Genomic DNA, 10107 nt, shown 5'->3' on the forward strand with positions numbered 1-10107 from the left:
GGGGAGGATACTTCCCCACACGGTCATTGTGGGGATGGCAAGCCACACCAAAAACTGTTCTAAAAAAAATTATCAAGCAGGCACACATTTCTAGAGTAGGTAAAAGAAAGAAAGAAAGAAAAAAAAAAAAAAAAAAAAAAGAAGAGGGAGACTGCCCATTGACAGTGTAGCGTTCTATTTCCAGATTTTTTATTAAAAAAAATATATATTTCCAATTTTTTTTCACATTTGTTTTAATGGGCATTTTATAGGTTTGCTTTCATTTTCAGCATCTGCTCTTCCTGCTATTTTATTTTAGTTTATTTTTTAATCTATGAAAAATCACCCAAGTAGTGCATATGAAAAGGTGTTCTGGCAACTGTTCGATTTCCAATGCATGAATTGATTGGATTGCCGCAACTCAAATTATAGAGTAAAATTCAGTCATGCATATTCCTTCTTAAGCAATTTACTTTAATAAATTCCATTCCTCCATTGGATTTATTTGGAGTATTTTCCTCCTTTGCTATCTGTAATATGGTAGTTTGATATGAAATGTTACTGAAGACCAACTTGGCTGTTCAAAATGCTAGAAAAAGAAAAAGGAGGAAGAAGAAGAAGAAAAAAGAAAGAAAGAAAGCTACAATATCCATTGGGAAGTTCTTTGAATGGGCACTTGGGCAGGTATAAGGAGATGTAGCTTTACTTGCCATTCAGCCAAAAAGCTGAATGAATCCAAAAATCTAAATTTAATTATCTGATGACAAAATAGATTTCCATAACTTCATCTCACATGGAGAAATCATGACAAGAGCCCTCTGAATTATCCTTTCAGTTGTAGGCATCAGATCAAAAAAAAATCTAACTTTCCAAATAGCCCAACAAATGATAAAGAATAACATATATCCGATTATTGGTTTTGATTATATTTAAGTTCAACCATCAAGAGGTTCAATCCAAAATTTCAGCAATTCACAAATATAACTAAAAGAAAGGACGTATCAGTGCTTGAGGTTCCCACCATTGTGGGTCTTAGGAGAGTCATATTGTACACATCTTTACCTTTGCTTCACAGATAGACAATTCACAGATATAATTACTAAAACAAAAATGCACTATGGTTAAGCCCATCACCCCAGCCCCATACCCCCCCACCACCACCCCCCCCCCAAAAAAAAAAAAAAAGAGAAAGAATTCACTTTAATCTTTAATACTCAGTTAAAAAAAAAAAAAAAAAAAGTAGAGTACATAGGATCAAAATGAGGAAAGGAAGGTGAGAGTTTTACACTAGAAAACCCTTAATAATTAACTTCCACATGAATAAACCAGTAAATATTCATTTGATTTTGTCGAATCTTTTTCTCAACACCATATAACCTTCTCTTCAAAACATTTTATAAGCTAATTTGATGTTAAGCTTTCATTTCTAAAAAAGGCCACCCCGGTTTATTAGTATTGGGAGAGAATGGCTAGTAATATTAAGATATTCTAATATCTCAAAGTATGATTAATTGCATCTAATTGGATGGTTGAGATCAATAAATCATTAGGGATTTTCCTTTAGTTTATATCTTCGGGTTGTTGGAGGCATTGTTGAAATTGTTTTTCGGAAATTTGACAAAGGAATGAAGTTTTCTTCTCCTGCCTTAGAAACTTAATTGGAAGAGTTTCTTTCAAGTCTTGAAGAGTTTGATCACAAATTTGGAAAGCTTGTCAACATCCTAGAAAAGCACAAACTTTTAGGCCAGTTTGAATAACAAAGAGTACACCGTTCAAACGGAAGACCAAATGAAGATGGTGGGAATGAAACTCAAGATCTTCTGATTTCATCCTTAGGCCAACTCACAAGTTGGACTACATCCAATATGACAGCTGAATGTAGACAAACATACACAACCAATTTTTACTTTTGGTGAAAAAAAATTTATCAAAGAAAAAGACTATCCAAGATCACCCCAAAGGTTGAGAGGCATTGGGATGATTGATCTTAGTTTTAATCTCAAATCCATTGAGCTCCAAATCTGGTTGTAGGTCTGAGATAAAAAATCCAGGGATCTACGCATCCCCTCTCCCCACCCCACCCCCCACCCCCCCCACCCCCCAACCATATGTGATATATAGAAGCACAAAAAGCCATTTTGACAACAAGATCACAAGCTGTCTTGCCCTTGAATTGCTGTTTGATCCACTTCCATTCTCTATCTCACAACCAAATTGATTTCACAAGAGAAATGTTTTTGTATCCTTGAGATTATTTGTTTTCTTCACACATGTCTAAAATGCATGAAATATCCGCCCAAAATATCTTATCTATCAAAATCATTCCCCTATTCTTTTTCTAATAAGCTTCCAAAAATCGTATCTGTCGAATCTTTCCTCAATTTTGTACCATTTATAGATAATTACATAGATCTTATCGTCCCATTAAAGGTGGTGTAAATAGGAAAAAAAATTGGTTACTACCTGGGTTGCAGCTACACTGGCAGCCAAAGAAATGGAATAATTCACTTCCCCCTAGGGTTCATAAATACCCTTTTAGGTTATAGTATTTTCCAAAATACCCTTTTAGATTCCATTTCTTTGATTGCCATAGGGGTTGCAGCTACTTGGCTGAACCTGGGCAGCAACGAAATTTCATTCGTGTAAATATATCTCTTAGGTGACATCAACATATCCGCACTCTCTATTCCCATTTGGAGCTTTTGTGAAGATGATAAGGAGAGAAAATTAACTACTAACTTAAGTTCTTAGATTAATTGAAAAGTTCCTAAATTGGCTAAACCTCTATCCTTTGATTCTTAATTAAGTTCTATATCATTGGGATAATTCTGATTGGACCCTTAGTAAGCTTTCTCGCTCCATATTCCATGCATGTCACCTAAAGATATATGATATATATGTGGTCAAGGAAAGGTTACCTTTGTCAAAAGCTGCACTTAAGGTCCCTAGCTACTTTTCTTTCCCAAAAGACAAAGGATAAATTATATCGATTGTATACCATTATCTAATGTGCGAAAGCTCGTCATTGATCAGATAATATAGACCCTACTTGTGTCTTCTATGTGTTGGGACTTGGGAAATCACCTCACTAAGTGATAATGATCATACACAGTAGATCAACAAATTAATCATTTGCCGACTTGAAGGCTGCGTTTGCTATACATTATTGGAATGCATTTTAGGTTGATTTCTCATTCTCAGACATGATTATAAGAACAATGTGAATGAGATATTTTTGGTGGTATGATGTCTTGTATTTCATTAATTGTAAAAATGAGAGGTCTCCGGAGCGATGGGTCCATGTGTGAAATTTCTTTTAGGGATTATATGGATATTTTGGGGAAATTTCACTATAGGCTTCACTATATATTTGTAGTGAGGATTCTTTCTTTGTAAGTAATTTGAGAGAGGTATGAGGATGAGTCTCCAATTATAATTAATCATATTCTCCATTGATAGTGAAATCAGATCTCATTTCATCATGGACATAGGTAATCTTACTGAACCACATAAACTTTGTGTACAATTGCATGTGCGATTATTGTTTAGGATTTTCCATTCGCATATACATACATATATATATATATATATATATATATATTTTAAGGGTTCTATTTCTATAGATATAACATTTCGAACTTAATACATAAACGTTTTATTCCTAAATGGTCTTGACAAGCCCTTATTAAGAGCCTAAACACTTCCAAATTATAGCACAGAACCATAAAAAACTACATATTATTTTTACCCAACCTGAACAACTTGTGAAGGTGAAATTTTGAAGCCGGCCAGAACTTTTAAGGTGTTTCTATTTCGTCAGCCAAGCAGCCAACCCAAAACAGAGATAAGTTTTGTCTGAGCATTAAGAGAGTAATGGAGGGGAGGGGGAAGGGGTTTGGAAATTGGAATCTACCTTTTCCTCTTCCCAAGAAGATGAGGTTCATGTATTCAAGTATTCAAACTATCAATTATCAAGCATTGAGTATATATGATACGGTTCCTTCTTGACATATTCGTTCACTGCCCCACCATTGCTGCATTTTGGTCTTTGTCATCTACAGTATGCCAACTTCCAACTACCATATAAGTATGTAAGCTTAGATCTTCTGATTTAACAGGAAAGTTTCAACCGCCAACGTTCAATTAAACCATAGTATTAAGTAGTAGTTTAGGCAGTGATTATGAGAAACTTTTCGTGGTGAGAGAGAATTTTATTATTAAAAGGGCTAACGGAAAGAAAAGGGATCAAATCCCAAAGAGTTTAATACATATACTTATATAATCCAATCTCAAAGAGTTTAACATAACTATTGTTCCCATGATGAAGGTTTTGATTGTCATTGTTGGCAACATAGGTATAGTGGTATGGTGGTTGAAGAGATGGGTTGTATTGTGAAATCAGATTCTCAGTAGCCGTCGGATTGGGATTGTAATCCAATGGTGGATTGAGCTTTCGTGTGGAAAATAATGAGAGTTGTTGATCGTGGTTGGCGAAGGTTAAAATTGGATGGTTTACATCTTTTAAGATCTTTTAATTTTTGTAGTTAATAGAAATTTGAGGTAAAAGGTCAAGACTGCCCTTAGTCATGACGTTTGGAATGTTACATACTTAAATGCACCATCATGTGTGCTTGTGAGGGCTACCTTACCGAATGGATATATTGAAGGTCAATGTAACGGCTGGGATTAAAAAATTCTGTTTGGTGGGCTCACATTGGTTGAAATTCTCTAGGGTTTTCTAGAGGCTATGTAACTTCAAATTGGACGTGTAATATATGGATTTTGGGTATTTCGAAAAGATCAACTCATTGGGAATATTGGGAGAGTGGTCTGACACACCGATGTGCACAGAAATAGAGGCAGACACAGTTCTTCTCTGTTTTTGGCGTTGTTTTGGTTGATGAGTCATTGGAGATTGTTCTTCATGTTATGGTGATGATTCTCTAATCTTCTACGAGCAGAGGAGTCCACTTGGCTATGTCCAAGTGAGGTTTAAATCCCTTGTTATCTCTATTTGCATGTTCTTGTTCTTCATTGAATAGAGATAGGAGTTTGGGTAAGGATTTCTTGTAAGTTGTTGTGGGCATGTTACATGCTTGATTAAATGCCACAGTCAACCTGGGTTTAACTTTTGGGTAGTATTTTATCAAAAGTTTTCATTGATTTACTCCTTGGTTTGGGGAGGGTAAAGATTTGGACAGGTGATAAGACCTCAGGTTGTGAGGCACTTGTAAAACCCAGTGAGGGTTCATCAGTGAGGTGATAGTGAGGTTGTTCAGTGAGAGCACTCAGTGGACTAGGCACACCACTGAACCACGTAAATATTTGTGTTTATTTTTCTCTGGTTAGAAGTGCTTTGCTTGCAAGGTGGCTGAGTACATTTGGCAGACTCCTTTCCATTGATTGGGAAGAGGAGTGAATGTATTTGTCTTTAAAATAACACAGGTTAATCGGTAATATTTTAAGGGACACTGATTCACCCCCCCTCTCAGTGACTGTCTGGGAACTTCAATAACCCATATAATCATGGCAATACTAAAAGGACAAAAAATGGTGGCCTATATAATCATGTTCTTATTGCTGTAATGTTCTAATTTCCACAGCAGACTGTACATGTCTTTGGGGCGGATCTAAGATTCTCCGATCTAAGTTTGCTTCCTATTGTTCCTGTCATGTCTTTAGGAAGGATAATGTTGCGGCCCACGTAATTTTTAAGTGGACAGTTGGCTACCCTTATATGGGTATTTGGGTCTCCTCGTTTTCTGAGGATTTATCAAGCATTGTAAAATCTCTATTGCCTTCTTCTGTTTAATATATTGTCCTCTCCATGTTGGGCCCTTTACACCCAAAAAATTTTTTTCTTCTAATTTTAGCATTTTTGAATATTCTTGAAGGAAAGATTATTCTTTCTTACCAAGCATATCCAGATCACATCATGGTCTTATAGCGACAAAAATGGATTTTTAAAAATAGGATTATGAAAGCACACAAAGAGAGAGAGAGAGAGGGGATGAGAGAGTTCTATATGTAGTTAGTGGGAGAATATTTTGATGTTGGTATTCCATTACAGAATAATTTCAATTCATCACATGTCCTCATTAGTGAGTATAAAAAAAATAGGTTTTCCTTTTATTTATTTATTTATTTATTTATTTTTATATTTTTTTTCAAATATTTGTGAGAGCAACCACTGTTCTTCTCACCGTGCATTCACTCTCATTTTGAAGGAATTTTCTCTTACCTTGCTGTTCAAAACAATGATATTTCTTGGACAAATACGGCCCCTCCATTCAAAAGCATACGTTTCTCAATGGCAAGGGTCCCCACCTGCTTGTATTTGCTTATCTTGTCCAGCAAGGAAGAAATAAGACAAAAAATTGAACCTCTTGCTATGTTATATATGAGAGAAGAGCCAGCCATTGGAAAAAAGCCGTTGAATTGTAAGCTGTCTAAATAGAACCATTAGAAATATAATAGTTGGGAATTCATGACTAGTGACATTAGGACTTCATTATTTGGTGGTTTTGGCAGGCCTCATAAGAAATAAACTTTAGTTAAGAGCAGGCATAACTAATTAAGTGGAGAAGAGAGGATAATATGGAAATTCTCTTAGTTTGGGTTTCAAAATTTGAGCTATCAGTCGAAGAGTATTTCCAGATATGCTGGATGATAGGAAACAATGTAAAGGTAGTGAAATCCCCTCTTTGAAATATAGTCTCTTCATTTGATACTAGTTAGGCTATGGTTTTTAATTTTTTCAAAATTTTCCATTAGGTAGGTTGAAACCAAAACCATGTAGGTTTGTATCTATTTGCAACTTTAACTTAAATTATGGGATATTTCAAATATTATTTTTGGGAAACTCTTGGTGTAAACAAGGTTGGTGAAAAAGAAATTGTAACCTTACTGTTTTTCCTCTTTTAGTACAACACATTTTTTGTATTATTGCAACATGTTGGTCACATGTTCAAAACCTGAAAACAGCCTCTTTTGCGAAGCAGGGGGTAAGGCTACGTACAACTTGCCCCTCCCAAACCTCGTAGTAGCGGGAGCCTCGTGCATTGAGTTGGTCTTTTTTTTTTTTTTTTTTTTTTTTTACAACACATTTTTTGTTAATTAGGGCAAAATATTGGCGTTTCACATGTTAATTTAAAAAACATGAATGGAAATGTTAGCTCTTGATAGTAACATAATGGTAAAAATTCTTTTTTACTCTTAATTTAAGGAACTTTTTGACATAAAACAAAGGACAATCAAAAGAAGGTTACAACTTTTAAGTTCACCACTTTGGTGACAAGAAGAAGCATCCATTGTTTTTTGGAGAAACCAAAATATCATTAAAAAATAAAGGGAAAGTTAAAATCTGACAACCATTCCCACCTTGCTCCATTACAACCTAGTGGTCCCAGATTCAAGTCAGCAAACAACTTCTTTACTAAGTAGAGGTAAGGCTTCGTGCATTACCCTCCCCAAACCCCACTATTACAGGAGCCTCGTGCATTGGGTATGCCCTAACCATGCCTATCATACGGGATGAAAAGCGTCAAATCAAAAGTCCTAATGAATCCTAGATATGGAAACAGCAATCCATGAGCGCAATGCCAACAACTTAGCACCCCAAAATGGTTGGGGGGGGGGGGAGTGGGGGGAAGACTGATGAGAAGGAAGAGCAGAGGAATTAGCAATCAAAATTGCTGAAAAAGGTCTTACACAATGACATGCAAACTAGTAATTAAATTCTAGAACCCCCCACATGGTAGCAGCAAGCAGGCCGAAGGAAAGAAATTTCCATGTCATAGATGAAAAACATACGTAGATCATGAAGAGATATACAGTTGCTCCTATTGTTTCCAAGATGAGGGGTTATTGGTTCTCTATAAAACTTATTAGTGGACTTATCCTGCCTGTCTTGGATCTCCCGACTGATGGAGAATCAGGGGACAAGCAATTCCCTAAAGAGTCCATTAATTGTCCCAATGATCACCCAACTCCCACCCAATCAATCACTTTCATGTAGACTACCAATGAATACAACTTGAGTCAATAGTATGCAATTCATCCTTTGGTATGAGGACTAGGAGTATTTGAATGGTAGCATTTACTGCTTTGAAAGGAAGGTCATGACCTGCCCATCAGTCTCTGTAGATAGCTGTCATCCCTTACTAGATTTCCCCTTCATTCTAGATAAGGCCAGTTTAGAAATATCAGAAATGCTAACAAGCCACAATAACCTCAATTGGAACCTTATCAAATTCAGCTTAAGAAAAATGTTGATGTTGCAACAAGACAATGCAGTAACTAAATCATATAAATCTTCAACACCCAATAAAGTTCTTATATAAAAAAATGACTTGGATTAGTTATACATCAATTGAATGGGAAATTCACATTCAAGTCAGAGTAAAATCTCATTTGCTTCAAAGCCTGAAGTATTAGTTCAGCCTTCACTCTCAACATTCCAAGAGATGCATTTCACTTTTGGTATTATCAGTTCGTTATTATGTACTTTATATTGGGCATTTGCAAAATCTTTGGAGCATCTTTATTTTGATTGCCCTTTTTCAAAGAGAATCTGGGATAACATATCATCTTTAATCTTCTGGCTGCCCTTTCTCTGAAAGGATAAAGTGAATGCCTGGTTCCTGTGGAGCTTCATTTGTTCAAGAGAACCTTCAAGAGGCGGTCCATTATTGCCCATGTGGGTATAAGTGCATTTGTTGTGACCACATATCACATTTGGGTTGAGAGGAACAATAGAAGATTCAAGCAATATGCCAGATCTTTTAACCTTTATTTTTGAAGCCATATTCTTCAAAGTTCCGGAGAAAAGATGATCAAATCTTAGTAGGATGGTTCCTTTGTATACCTTTAATGGTCGTGCTATTTTTCATTGGAACCTTGATACAAGACTCAGCTTCTTGATGGTTTCTCCTTTTCTGTTTTTCACTCTTTGTTTTGGTTTTGTTTTTAAGTCACACGCTTGTATCTATTAAGGGATGAGTTCTTAATCTTCTGCAAGTGGTTAATAACTTGTTTTAAATCTTCGGTAGATTGCATTCATAAGATCCACTCTTCAACCGACAAATTGTATTAAACTGAAATTAATTAAGCTTTATGGGTATTGATAAAGAAGTATTGGTTGCACGAAAATATATTAGTGTATGTCTAAAATCCTCGGAAGAAATTTATTTCTTAATCAAACATGAGGGAGAAAGAGTAAGTCTTAAAAATTGCAATATACAGTTCAATCCACATCCACATGATTGTTACAATTCTCTTGCTTTCTTGAATGCAATTCCTGCAATGACAGAAGAAGAGAGATGCCAGAGGCCCAGACCCATGGACAAACAAACTCATTAAGAACCTCATCCTGCAATTAGCGCCTGGTTGGCCTGGAGGGAAGATTTTAATCCTCAACAGTGGTAAAAAACCCCACAGCTCTTTTAGTGAGCGCGCGATAGACGCTTCTTCCCCGTCATTTCAACGCGAAAAGTGTGAATTGGATCTAAGATTCCACAAGTTGAAATTTAAACCTGAAACCTGAAACCTGAAACCTGAAACCTGAAACCTGAAACCTGAAACCAGAAACCAGAAACGAAAGTATACATATCCAATCCAATCTCCCAATCCAACCTGCAAGGATGAAAAGAAAAGAAACAGCAAACAAGAAACATATCAAAGTAAGCACATGAAGGGATTAATAAAAATAATCAGGTTCAGCAGTTGGTGATATTGATTTGTAATATATGAAAGTGGTGGTGGGGGTGATAGAGGGAATTAGGGGGAGGAGCTGAAGGTGATGACAGAAGGATAGAGAGCACAAAGGAGTGAGATGCAGACACCATGCATTTCATCATCTGTGCTCTCTATCTTCTGTCAACAGTATCACCAGTGCCTCCTCTGTCCCTTCCTTGAACCCTAATAAATCCACAACAGTGATTTACTCAATCAGGAGAGAGAGAGAGAGATAGAGATGGAATTTGAGGGGGGAGGAGTGAGATAGAGAGTAGTTTGAAAGGCTTTGTGAATGACTTTTAAGTGTTTCCAGCAGTGGCCTATTTATAGAAAGAAATCATGGGAGAAGAGGCATTGTAAAAGAGGACAACCGTGGCTGTTACATGTAAACTA

This window comes from Macadamia integrifolia, chromosome 6 (assembly GCF_013358625.1).
Source record: "Macadamia integrifolia cultivar HAES 741 chromosome 6, SCU_Mint_v3, whole genome shotgun sequence".
Taxonomy (NCBI): domain Eukaryota; kingdom Viridiplantae; phylum Streptophyta; class Magnoliopsida; order Proteales; family Proteaceae; genus Macadamia; species Macadamia integrifolia.